The sequence below is a fragment of the Triturus cristatus genome, chromosome 2_1 (genome assembly GCF_964204655.1).
Source record: "Triturus cristatus chromosome 2_1, aTriCri1.1, whole genome shotgun sequence".
NCBI lineage: Eukaryota > Metazoa > Chordata > Amphibia > Caudata > Salamandridae > Triturus > Triturus cristatus.
In genome coordinates this window covers 565162368-565174807 of record NC_140581.1, presented here as the reverse complement: position 1 = coordinate 565174807, position 12440 = coordinate 565162368, and the positions used below count along the sequence as shown (strand labels likewise).

The following is a 12440-nucleotide window of genomic DNA, read 5'->3' as shown; positions in this document are numbered from 1 at the left end:
AGGGTTAACCTAGGTGCAGTTAAAATATGGGAACTAACCCATGGTCCAACCCCCTTGTAGAGGTTACATACCCCCATGTAGGAGTAACAAAACATAAATGCGAAAAGAGCTCCTAACCCCCTTGTGGAGGTTACCTACCCCCATGTAGGAGTAACAAACATAACTGAGCAAAAGGGCTGTTAGCCACAACCTTCCCTCGTGTATGAGAACAATGTGATGACCACCCACAGGAAAAATAGAAGACCCATCCTCAAACTGTAAACCTGTGGCATCACGACTTTTTTTCCTGTTACAAAACTAAAATTAAAACCATTTCGTTAACTGTAGAGCACTAGTGCACTGTGCCCCACGCCGGTGAGCGATATCTCACCCGAGTTGTGAGAGGTCTGTACTTTCCCTACATAGGGAAATAAAGAAAAACACAAACACTAGTATGCGGAGTCACACAAATCAGCACTGCACTGTGGGGACATGAACAACGTACGCCACCTGTAATCAAGACCAGTACATAAGGAAAAAAAAACACATCACAAATCTAGAACATCAGTTCCTGACAGCACTACATGTTCAATCCGTGGCAGATAAGGGTAACGGAACACCTCATAGCCCATATCTTAATGGATCCAAAATAAAATTGTGAGCCAACATGTAACTTAACCCAAATGGACCCAATCGAAAAGATTACTCGTGGTTCAGACGAGATGGGAGGTCTTAAGAGTTCACACATCAGTCATTACCTCCAGAGAAACAACTCTGACATACATGAAACGGAGGATTCCACTCAGAGGATGTTCAGACGTCGTTATACAGTCATGTCCAAACACCAAGCGTACCGCGACAGCTGAATGTACCTTTATCTTTCATAGTAAAAACTTCAAACAAACAGCTTTATCTTCAAAGTGCTGAAAAGAAAAAACGCCACCAAAGATGATGTAAGCTGACAGACCTGAGCTGCAGCATGCCGCACTGGACCTCCAAAAGGAACCTCTCATGAGATGACAATTTCTCAACTGCTTCCAAAGATGAAAATACTGTGTGGTCCCCGGACTCCATTGAGTGCAAAACTTTATTGCGGCAAAAAAAACAACAGCGTGGTTGGCAAGATGCGAAGAAGACCGACAACCACAAGATGGCGGCATGTTACCTGACGTGCTGCCGGATGGCTCTCAGCACGTCTGTGCATACACGGCATAGAAGCAAACAGCAGAACCCAGTCGATTTCTCCCAGCGTCACAAAGATCCTCATCGACATCATGGGTGCAGGTAAGACTGAGCGCGTGCTAGAAACTGCGCGCGTGCTAGAAACTGCGCGCGGGCTAGGAACAGCGCGCGCCAAGATTTTAAATCACCAGAAGGCAGTTGAACTCCAAAACGTCGAGGGGGCTGGGAGACAAAATAAAATTAACTTACTTCAACTTGAAGAAAAATGACCGGGGAACGTGACCTCACCTTTTGCCTCCACTCAAGCTCGTATATAATAAGAGCTTAATTCTCGAAAATGCAAACAGCTACCCCTGTACTAGCGTGGGGATCTCTGTTCCACTGTAGGCAGTAACTAATGAGTAGACGCCACTGAGTGCCCGAAGACTATGAACTGGCACCTGGCCTCTATAGCAGACATCCAGGGGTAAACAAACCAAGGACAGATCTAATGTTTCTTTAAACCATTTTCTGCTGCAATCTCCTTCTGTGCAGCAACTGCAAGTAGTTAGTTTCACCATCCTGGAAATGCAGATTGTCTTTTTCTTAAAGACATTGTAAACTCTGCAGCGCGATGTGGCTGGAACACCAACCCCTGTTTGTAGAGAAGCTACGCATCCAACTCACCAAACCCTTTTGTAGGTAACCACGTGGCTGGAACACCAGATGTGGCTGTAGTGACTACTCCTCCAACACACTGTAATCCTTTTGTGGCTGGAACACCAAAAGCGGTTGTAGTTGAACTACTCCTCCAACTCACTGCAATCCTTTTGTGGCTGGAACACCAAAAGCGGTTGTAGTTGAACTACTCCTCCAACTCACTGCAAGCCTTTATGTTAGCTGTAGTATTCTCAGGCTGTAGTGTCCTTTGGTGAAGACACTGCTCTGTGGGGCTGTCCGTTGTTGAGGACACTGGTGGGGCTGGCGCTGGCTTGCCTGGAAATACTTTCTTTCTAGATGTAGTAGCTTGTAGGATCTCTTGGTTTCTCTTGTAGTTTCTTTGTAGTTCCTTTGTTTCTGTGCTGTACCAAGAGTCTCTAGGGTTCAAGTCCGCTCGTCACCTTATTTGCCAGGATGTTTTTCTTTTGTTTTTCATGGCTGAACCATCGCTTAGGCTGTAAGTAGCACAATTGGATTTATTTTTTTACGTTGCAGCTGTTTCATTGCTTTTAGGGAGTGCTTGAGAGTCGTAATTGTAAGTACTATTTGTTGGTAAAAAATTCAAACTTGTTTTTACTGACGTGTTTGTGAAGCGTTCGTCTGCTATAAACCTTAAACAGAAATGGGAACCTGTGTCGTCGATCGTGTCAAATCCGTGCTTGGTTGTACCTGGCACGTGACTACACGCTGGTGAATGATATCTTTAGACGTTGTTACTCCTCTCCTCCTCGATTTAATATTTGGACCAGTCGTAATTAAAAAGGAGTACCCTGGCAAATTGTATAATATACAATATTTTGATGCAATGTTAATCTTCAACATGTTCCATGTATTCCTTTTAATGCAGGTGAGCGCGTTTCCTCGTAGCTCAAGTACGCTACAAAGACTAGCTGTGTCTTTTAAGAGAGCGTGTTTTCATTCACATTTAGCTGCTTGCACACTGTTTCACAAAGTACACGCCCTTTCGAAAAATGTACTGTACAATAACTGACACTTCTCTGTGTGAATGGTGATTCTAATATCCGTGGCACTTCTTCCTCCTCTGCATTAGCCACAATCCGCGGAAGACAATGAATCCTAACAACGAGACATTAGATTAATGGTTGTGATACAAACGATCCCCCATTTCTTGTGCTATACTTTTGAGATTCGCTCTGAATTGCAACCCGAACATGTTTCCTATATTTGTCCCACCAAGAGGACCACTGTTCTTATCTTTTGTGCAGGGTTCCCTCCCTTCTACGATGTGCACATTTTCTGGTATATGTCTTTAATGTTTGTCATACTGTGATTATTTCAATGAATCTGGCACATAATGACAACATGATCGATTCCACCTCTTTTTCTAGGATGCTTAAGAAAGATTACATGCTCGCAATGTACAACTCAGTTCCGATGATTTGATCTAATGTGGTTAGGGGCATGCAAAGTATTGTAATTGCATTTACATAGCGCTTACTACCTCTGATAAATATGGCGGGTAGGGCGCTACTCTGAAACCCAAGATTAATCGTCTCTGATGTTGGGATGATTCTTGTAGAAGTATGAAAAAGATAACGTAGGTTGGAAGGACTCTTTTGGTCAATTGCACAGCTCGAGAGTGTGAAGATTTTAAGAAGAGGTGATCTAGCCCCGAAAAGCAGTCTCTTGTAATGGCCCTATCCAAAATATATTTTAAAAGTATCATAAAACACAATTATTACAACCTTGTTAAGCACATAATCAAAAGTGAATTAATTATTGCTTAAAACATCTAAACTTTTGTCTTTTGACTAACATTACGGCCATTAAAGTAAAGCAGCATTTATCATGTGCTTCAAAACAAAAGTCAGGGAATTATTGTTATATCATGTTCATGGTGCTAAAGTAGAATTCAGCATGCGAGTTGTTGAAACTATGAAGTAATGAAGTGCAACCATTACCCACACAGTGTTATCAAGTTTAACAAGCATTGGCATAGCCAATAGGTCTCGCTTTTGGGACCTTATAAGTATATTTACTTTTGCTATAATCGCGGCACGTAAAGCGCGGGTGCCGCGATTATAGCAAAAGTAAAGAAATAGAAAAAAACATCTATTTCTTTACTTTTGCTATAATCGCGGCACCTGCGCTTTACGTGCCACGATTATAGCGAAAGTAAACATACTTATAAGGTCCCAAAAGTGAGACCTATTGGCTATGCCAATGCTTGTTTAGTTTTGCGCAGGGGAGGGGGCCTGCGAGATTCCCTTGCGGGAGCGTGCGACCATATGGTGCCGCGCGCTCCCGCAAGGAAATCGCCAGACATGCACGAGTTCCCTTTGCAAGCAATGCAACGCGTGCACGTTTTTGCCCCCAAAGCTGTTCCGATGACATTAGGTCTCTCTCCTTGCAGCGCATGCGCGCTGCGTAGGCGAGACCTAAAAATGACGAAATAATGAAGCAATACCATTGCAAAAGTGCCACGTTTATGCCGCATAATTTGCCTTTTCACACTGCCTTTTTAACTCAACCCTGCCGCATAATTTTGCCCTCTCCTGCCGCATGATTCGATTGGCCCTAACAATACCATTGGCTCCCGAGAGAGCTTTGTCGGAAGCTATTGGTTTTGTCAATTTCGTTATAGGTTTGCAGAGTGGCTTAAATATACTACATTAGCCCATATCACTAAGGAGGCAGTGCTCCTGCCCTGGGTTTCCTTTAGCAACCAGATGCAGTCTGGTAGTTGTAGTCCCAGTGATGACCAACAAAATACATTTGACTAAACTGTTACATTAATTACTATTGCTCGTAAATGGAAATGTTTGGCAACCACGCAGTATATGAGAGTGGGGGCACTGATGCAAAGTGCGGTGTAATCTCACTTAGCCCTGCCTGCTTCATTCCAGGCAACCTTTTCAGCACATTTGCTACTCCTGTTCTAGCCATCGCTTCCCAGGCACAGCAAGGAAGAGCACAAGTGCTATTGCGCTGAAGTCATTCTGTCATTGTCAGGATGTGGTTTGTCAGTGACGCCAGGAGCCAGGCTGTTAAACCATGAGATGCCTCTATGCTCTTCCTTGGTTTATAACTTGAAGGCCTCAGAAACCGATATAACCCATCAACACATGCACACACCATGCTGAGAAAGTAAGGGTGCTTTGGGGGCCACACTAATGGCAGTGATCACTTTATAGGTGCAAAGACTGCTTAAGAGAACCCTAACAGCTGCAATGCTGACTATGAGCTCCTAGTGTCTGTTAAATTCTGGTTATGCATTCCGTTACCCTGGGCTACTGTAGAAAGGTCATTGAGCCCTCTGCTTATGATATTTCCGTAGGCAAACCACATGTACGGCTAATTATGCAGAGACTAGAGTGATGCTTTGCTTCTTCTGTGCATTTTTGATTTGATACTTCACATTTCTACTCCATTACAATACACAGAATGAAATAATATCTGTTGGACTTGGTCCTTTTTGCAGGGTCATCCCAGAACTTTTTGCCTTCCTCCGGTATTTTTTCTGACCTGTTGGGGGTGGTTTTATAACTCTGGGCACTTTATCATTGCTGTTCAGTGTTAAAGTGCATGTGCTCTCTATGGTAAACTTGGTAAAATTGGTCTACACCTGTTTGTCGTATTTAATTTACCTATCCGTCCCTTGTACAGTGGTATCTCATATACCCTGGGCCAGTAAATTAAATGCTACTGGTGGGCTTGCAGCGCTGCTTGCGCCACCCACCAAAGTAGCCTTTCAAACCTGTCTCTGGCCTCTGCCATTGCAGGGCCTGCGTGCACATTTTACTGCCGCTGCGACGTGGCACATCAAGTGGTTGCCACGTCCGTGACTCCCTTTTTTCTACATATCAGTCACCCCTAAGGTAGGCCCTGGCTTGCCCTATAGCCAGGGTGCGGTGTAGGTAAAAGGTAGGACATGTGCCTTAACTGCGTGGCAAGTCCTGGTAGTGACAAACAGCCTATTTGTTTTCTCACTGCTTTGAGGCTGCCCTCTCATAGGAATGCATTGGGGGTTCCCTAATATGTGCATCAGTGGCAATTCCTGACATGAGAGGAGTACCGTGATCAAGTTTGGTATGTTTGGAATAGTGGTGATAAAGGCTGCATACTAGTGTTCACAGGTTTATTATCACTATTTTAGAAATGCCACTTTTAGAAGTAGACATTTCTGTGTGCGATGTGTCTTTGTGCCTGCCTGTTGTGTATTGTATGGACTAGGAATGACATGGGCTAGGGAGGTGCCCTGGCCCCTGAGAGTCTGGGTGAGTCCAGCCAAACTCTGGAACAGGCTGCCGATTGCCATTAGGCTACAGCCTAATATGCTTCAGTTTAGGAAAATGGTCAAGACCTGGCACTCCTCCTCCCCCCCCCCCCCCCCCCCCCCCCCCCAATAATTGTGTTACTTGCCTGGACAAAATGCGACACGTCCCTCTCAGCACCAAGATGCTTCGGCATTCGTGCGCTTTACAAATATGCTACTTACTTACAAGCAACTAAGAGACCTTTTTCCTGAAACTGCCCAGCTGAACAGTGGCAACTGGACCTGGACTGGACCCTGCTGTTGATCTGTGACTGACACCCAGTGATTCTCTACGTGCCTCCCCAGAGGTCCTGGGAGGCTTCAGTAGGGTATTCCTGTGCTGGATTAGGGCTAAGGGCCTGATTTTGAGTGCGTCCAACATGTTACTCTGTCACAAACGTGACGGATATCCTATCCATTGTATTGCAAATGCATTCTATCCAATGGTACAAGTAATCCGGTTGTCAGGACATTCATCACATTTGTGCTAGTGTAATCCATTTCCCGTACTCTAAATCGGGACCTAAATGAGAAGGTAAAAACTTTGACTAGGACAAATCTGAGGTGGGCTCCATCACGGTCAATCTCAAATTGCACATAGGTCCTGTCTAAGGCAACCATTGACTTTCATTAGCACTTCATGCTTCTTGACTTAAATCATTAAACATTCATATCTCTGGTTACCCTTATTGGATTTTTGTAATTTTTGTGTCATTGTGTTTATTAAACATCAATCTATTTTTCTAATTCGGTTTGGCATTTTTATTGTTTTGCATTTTGACTTTAGTACTCTTTTGGTACTAGTGTGGGTGTGTCTGTGTGTGTGTATATATGTGTGTGTATATATATATATATATAATATAGAATTTTTAAAGGCCTTATTTATACTTTGATCTTAAATGGGTATAATAGCAAGCTATTAAAAGAGACAATATAAAGCATGGACCATTATGACACGTACATATTTATCAACCTAATTTCACAATCCAAATCATTCAGTTGCGACATCTCTGTTCCCTCAACTCCCCTCTTCAGCACCCAACACCAGTGTGTGAAGCATTGCGGATGGGCTTCCAAACCTTCATATCATTTATCATCTGTCGGTACCGTTTTCATCCTGATTTCCTCTGCAATTGTTCCTTTCTAGGAGGTCCTTCTCCCAGGAGGTCATGGCCTGGCTGCGCGGCTTCTGTCATTGAATGACACTATAATATTTTGCAACACCAGCCCCAGCAGTGCAAATTTATATATGATCATTGATCTCTTAGGCTTAGATACAACATTAAGACAATGCTTGATTGACATTTGAATAGGCAGGTTCACAATATAAAATAGTTTACTAATCACAATTTGCACTTGCAGTTGGTCGCACAGCCCTATGTCGTGTTTAGAAAATCAACTCTACACTCTGACAATCTCTGGGCAAATTCAAGATAAATTCAAGGGGGTCTGAAAAAAATGGTGTAAGAAGTTAAAAATTTTTCATTTTGAACCCGGTGTTACTCGATTTCAGTGGGACAACTGCATTACACACTTTAAACTTTTTCCTAAGTTATGCCTGTCTGCTCTGTGTTATAGCTACCAGAGGGCTGAGCTCAGGTTAATTTATTGACTTAAAGGGTTCACCCTGATGAGGGTTATGATTATTCATTGAGGTGGGTAATCGCCTTCCCCAATTTATAATCCAATTTCTTATAGTTGGCAATTCTGTCTTGGAAATTGTCTTCAAGCTGGTTCTACCTTGTATCAGATATACTATCAGGTTGACCAGAAGGAAGAATTTTGATCATCCCAGTGCTGACTGCAAATATTGCTGTTGACAAGTTGAAAAATCCCATTGGTGTAATACATAGTTCACTTTCAAGAATGCAGCTTTGTAATTATCATTAGACTCTTGCCTTAATAGTTTGGGGTTAAATTTTGTTCTGCCAACTCCCTTTAATGTGCATAAGGTGATATTTTGAAGCTCCACTTTATAGAAAGGTTTATTATCAGCTTTATGTCCCCTACCACTGGGCTTTGCTGGGAATACTTCCTCAGTCATACCTTACAAAAATGTGCTGTTATTCAGAAAGGTAAATTTACTGATCAGCAGTTTTGAGTCCCATGTTTGCTTAGCTAAAGTAATTTGGATATCAACTAACATTTGGTAGTTAGAGACCACTTTGGATTGAGCATTGGGATGTGCTGCCCTTTTGACTAAAAGGAATGGCAAAATTATTGGTCCAAGACACCGTAATCTGAGGTGCTTATATACACAGTATAGTGTAGTAGTGAAAACCATGTCCAAGATAGGGCCTTTTTAGTGACTGGGATAACTTGTTAGGATGGAAATCTCCCCTACATGGCCCCTATTGCCTATTTTATATGAAACTGGTGTCTTGATTTATATTTTGACCCTGGTATCACCCTAATTGAGTGTGCGCGCAGAAACCTAGGCCTGTCCATTGTGACCCCATCTGTGATCTGGAGAGGTGCACAGTGCATGCAGCCATAGTAAACAGTGGACCAGTTTCCATTAGCTGGGTGTGTCACATAAAGTGGTGGTCTCAGTGTACCATGTATTATATATCAGTGGTGTGACCAGACCTTTTTCTGTATGTCTAGGAGAGGCAAGTTTGCTAGCCCTCTTTTGGAAAATTCCACTCTTGTTTGAAACCCAGTACCTAGTGCTGATATCCTGTCAGTATATCTAGTGCGTTTATCAGTAGTGAGTGTGTGTGGCACATGTCTGGTAGTAGAGCCCTTTGTTATGGGAATATAAGCAGTGTGGCCAGTGGGATCAATTTTGGATGTCCCTGGTTTAACATGGCAACAAGTGGAAGATGAGGACCCCACCCCAGACAATGTAAGTATATTGCCTGCATTCCTACCAGATACTGAAGAAAATTCTGTGAGGGTCTTGTTAGCAAAGGACTGCTGAGTACTTCTCCCTAGCACTGCCATTTGGTAGAGGTAGGGGTGCGGGGTTGGACCACAATTTCTGAGGTTAAAGGTGACATTTCTAGACAGGGCCTGCCCCTTTGTCTGATAACCCGGAGGTGCATAGAACTCGCACTTCATTGAGCTCACATTTTGAATACTCCTGCTTTGAGTCTGCCCATTGCTGCGTGCTGTGAGAACCATCACTTTGCACAAAGGCTGTGTCCGAATAGCAGTCTGAAAATGACCTTAGAAAGAAAACTGACACAAACCACTTCTGAAGGTTGAGTCAGTGGATGCTCGTCTGGAAAATGTGTATGAAAGTGTTTTGGTTTCTATGTGAACCACATTAAGACTGTTTGAGAGCAAGTACCCTTACGCCTGGCCCTGTCAGTCAAGGCCTTTGAGGTGTATGAAAAATATTCTATTGTTGCGTCAGTTAAGCTCTGATCCTACTCTGCTCCAGATGAGCTCTTTGCTCTGTAACTAAAATATACATATTTACCTACCTGTTGGTGTGGTTCTTCATGTGATGATCAGATACTACAGTCCTCTTAGCCAAAGAATTGATGTGTGATTGTATGTTCATATTCTTATCCAGGATGAGGTTTAATGAAATGTGCATTCCTCAGTGACGGACTGGTAGTTTAGCATTGAGCCTGCACTGAGCCAAGCTTTGATTGGAACAGAGCAGAATTTATGTTTGATCTAAAAGACACTGTTCTATGTGTGTTGAGTTGTAAGTTGTGTGTCGTCCCTAAATGTCCATAAGAACACTGGCTGCTTTGTCAACCTCTTTGGGAGAGAAGTGGTATGCTATGTTTGAGTGAGTGAGAATGTACATATTACCGTACATAGATTAAAAAAGGTTGTGGGGGCAGGGTCCGGATAGATCTTTGTGGCACACCTTGTGAGAGCACCATGGGGTTCAACTACTGCATCAACTCCGCCACCTTCCTGGAAGACTGGAAGCATGCAGAGATCAACACCTTGTTGAAGAAACCCAATGCCGACCCGACAGACCTCAAGAACTTCAGACCCATCTCTCTTCTATCTTTGCCAGCCAAGGTCATCGAGAAGGCCATTAATGCTCAACTCTCCAAATTCATCAAAGCAAATCGCATCCTGGACCTCTCTCAATCCGGCTTCTGAAGCAACCACAGCACCGACACTGCCTTCCTCACCTCCACAGACGATATCCGCAACCTCCTCGACTCCGGCTAAACTGCAGCCCTCGTCCTCCTGGGCGTCTCTGCCACCTTCAGTACCGTCTTTCACCGCAACCTATGCGCAAGACTCCACAACGCCGGCATTCTCAAAAAAGCCCTGGATTGGATCTGCTCTTTCCTCACCGGCCGAACACAGAGAGTAAGACTACCACCATTCCTCTACGAACCCACAGAGATCAGCTACGGTGTGCCTCAGGGCTCCTCACTGAGCCCCACTCTCTCCAACATCTACATGGCCCGCTCGCAGCCATAGTCAGGAACCACAGACTCAACATAGTCTCCTATGCAGACAACACCCAGCTGATTCTCTTGCTCAACAACGAACCCACAGTCACCACGACCAACTTTTATGACACAATGAAGTTTGTCGTCACCTGGATGAAGAACAGCTGCCTTAAGCTCAACTCAGAGAAGACTGAAGTCCTCATCATGTGCTCCACCTCCTCCACCTGGGACGACTCCTGGTGGCCCGCAGCACTTGGAACCCCCCCTCCCACACTCACAGACCACGCACGAAACCTAGGCATCCTCCTGGAGTCCTTGCTCTCCATGAACCGCCAAATCAACTCAGTCTCATCATCCTGCTTCCACACGCTACGCCTGCTTGGAAAGATCTTCAAGTGGATCCCCAGAAAGTCCAGAAAGATGGTCACCCATGCACTTATCAGCAGCAGAATCGACTACGGCAATACACTCTACGCCGGCATCACCCAGAAACTCCTCAAGAAACTGCAGAACATTCAGAACTCCTCCGCCTGACTTATACTCAACAACCCCCGCTGCAGCGACATCACCGGCCACCTGAGCGACCTCCACTGGCTCCCAGTCAACCAATGAATCACCTTCAAGCTCCTCATGCACACCTACAAAGCTCTACATGATGCGGGACATGCGTACCTTAACCACCACCTCGCATTCCACGCATCCACCAGAGACCTCCGCTCCGCCCAACTGGCCCTGGCCTCCATAAAACACATATCCACAAGACCATGGGCGAGAAAGATCCTTCTCCTGCCTCACAGTAAAGACCTGGAACACTTTGCCTCTTCACTTTAGGCAATCACCGTCACTCCCTCAATTCAGGAAGGACCTTTAGACCTGGCTCCTCCACTGAACCACAGCACCTCTGTTGGACCAGCTGTTTCCTCCCCCCACCCCCAAAGCCTTGAGATGTTTTCGGGCGAGTAATATGATTGATTGATTGGGGTTCGAGAGAGAGATGGAACTACGATAAATAATCAAAGCCACCTTCGAAACTGGCACCTTCCTCGACGACTGGAAACACGCAGAAGTCAGAGCCCTCAGCAGATCCCACAGACCTCAAGAACTACCCACCCATCTCCCTCCAACGTCCAAGTAACCAAATTCATTGAAGAAAACTCCATCCTCGACCCCTCCCAATCTGAATTCCGCAGCAACCACAGCACCGAGACTGATCTGCTCGCTGCCATAGACTACATCGCACCCTCCTCGACCAAGGACACACCGCATCCCTGATCCTACTCGACTTCTCTGCAGCCTTCGACATCATCTCCCACCGCACACTCACCGCCAGACTCCATGATGCCGGCATACAGGGAACCGCCCTCGACTGGCAAATCTCCTTCCTCACCAGCAGAACCCAAAACATCAGACTGCCACCCTTCCTCTCCGAACCCACAGAAATCAACTGCGGTGTACCCCAAAGATAATCGCTCAGCCCCACTCTCTTCAACAACTACATGGCCCCCCTCGCCGCCATCGTCAGACAGCACATACTCCGCATTGTATCCTACGCCGACGACACCCAGCTCATCCTCTCCCTCACTAAAGACCCCATCACCACCAGACTCAACTTCCAGGAAGAAATGAAATACGGTGCATCCTGGATAAGCAGCAGTTGCCTGAAGCTCAAATCGGAGAAGACAGAGGTCCTCGTCCTCAGACCCTCCCCCTCGTCATGGGACAACGCCTGGTGGCCCACCGCCCTCTGCAACCTCCCTACCCCCACGGACCACGCCCGAAACCTCGGCATCGTACTCGACTCCTCCTTCTGCATGACCCGACAGGTCAACACCCTCCGAAAGACCTTCAAATTGATCCCCCCCGAATCAAGGAAGACCGTCACCCACGCACTCATAACCAGCAGACTGGACTACAGAAACGCTCTCTAT

General features: G+C 45.3%; 1 protein-coding gene across 1 annotated transcript in view; it reads left to right on the top strand.

The window, feature by feature from the left end:
* Nucleotides 1-12440, top strand: part of MBLAC2 (metallo-beta-lactamase domain containing 2) — a 100594-nt gene that overhangs the window by 25211 nt on the left and 62943 nt on the right. The window lies entirely within an intron of this gene.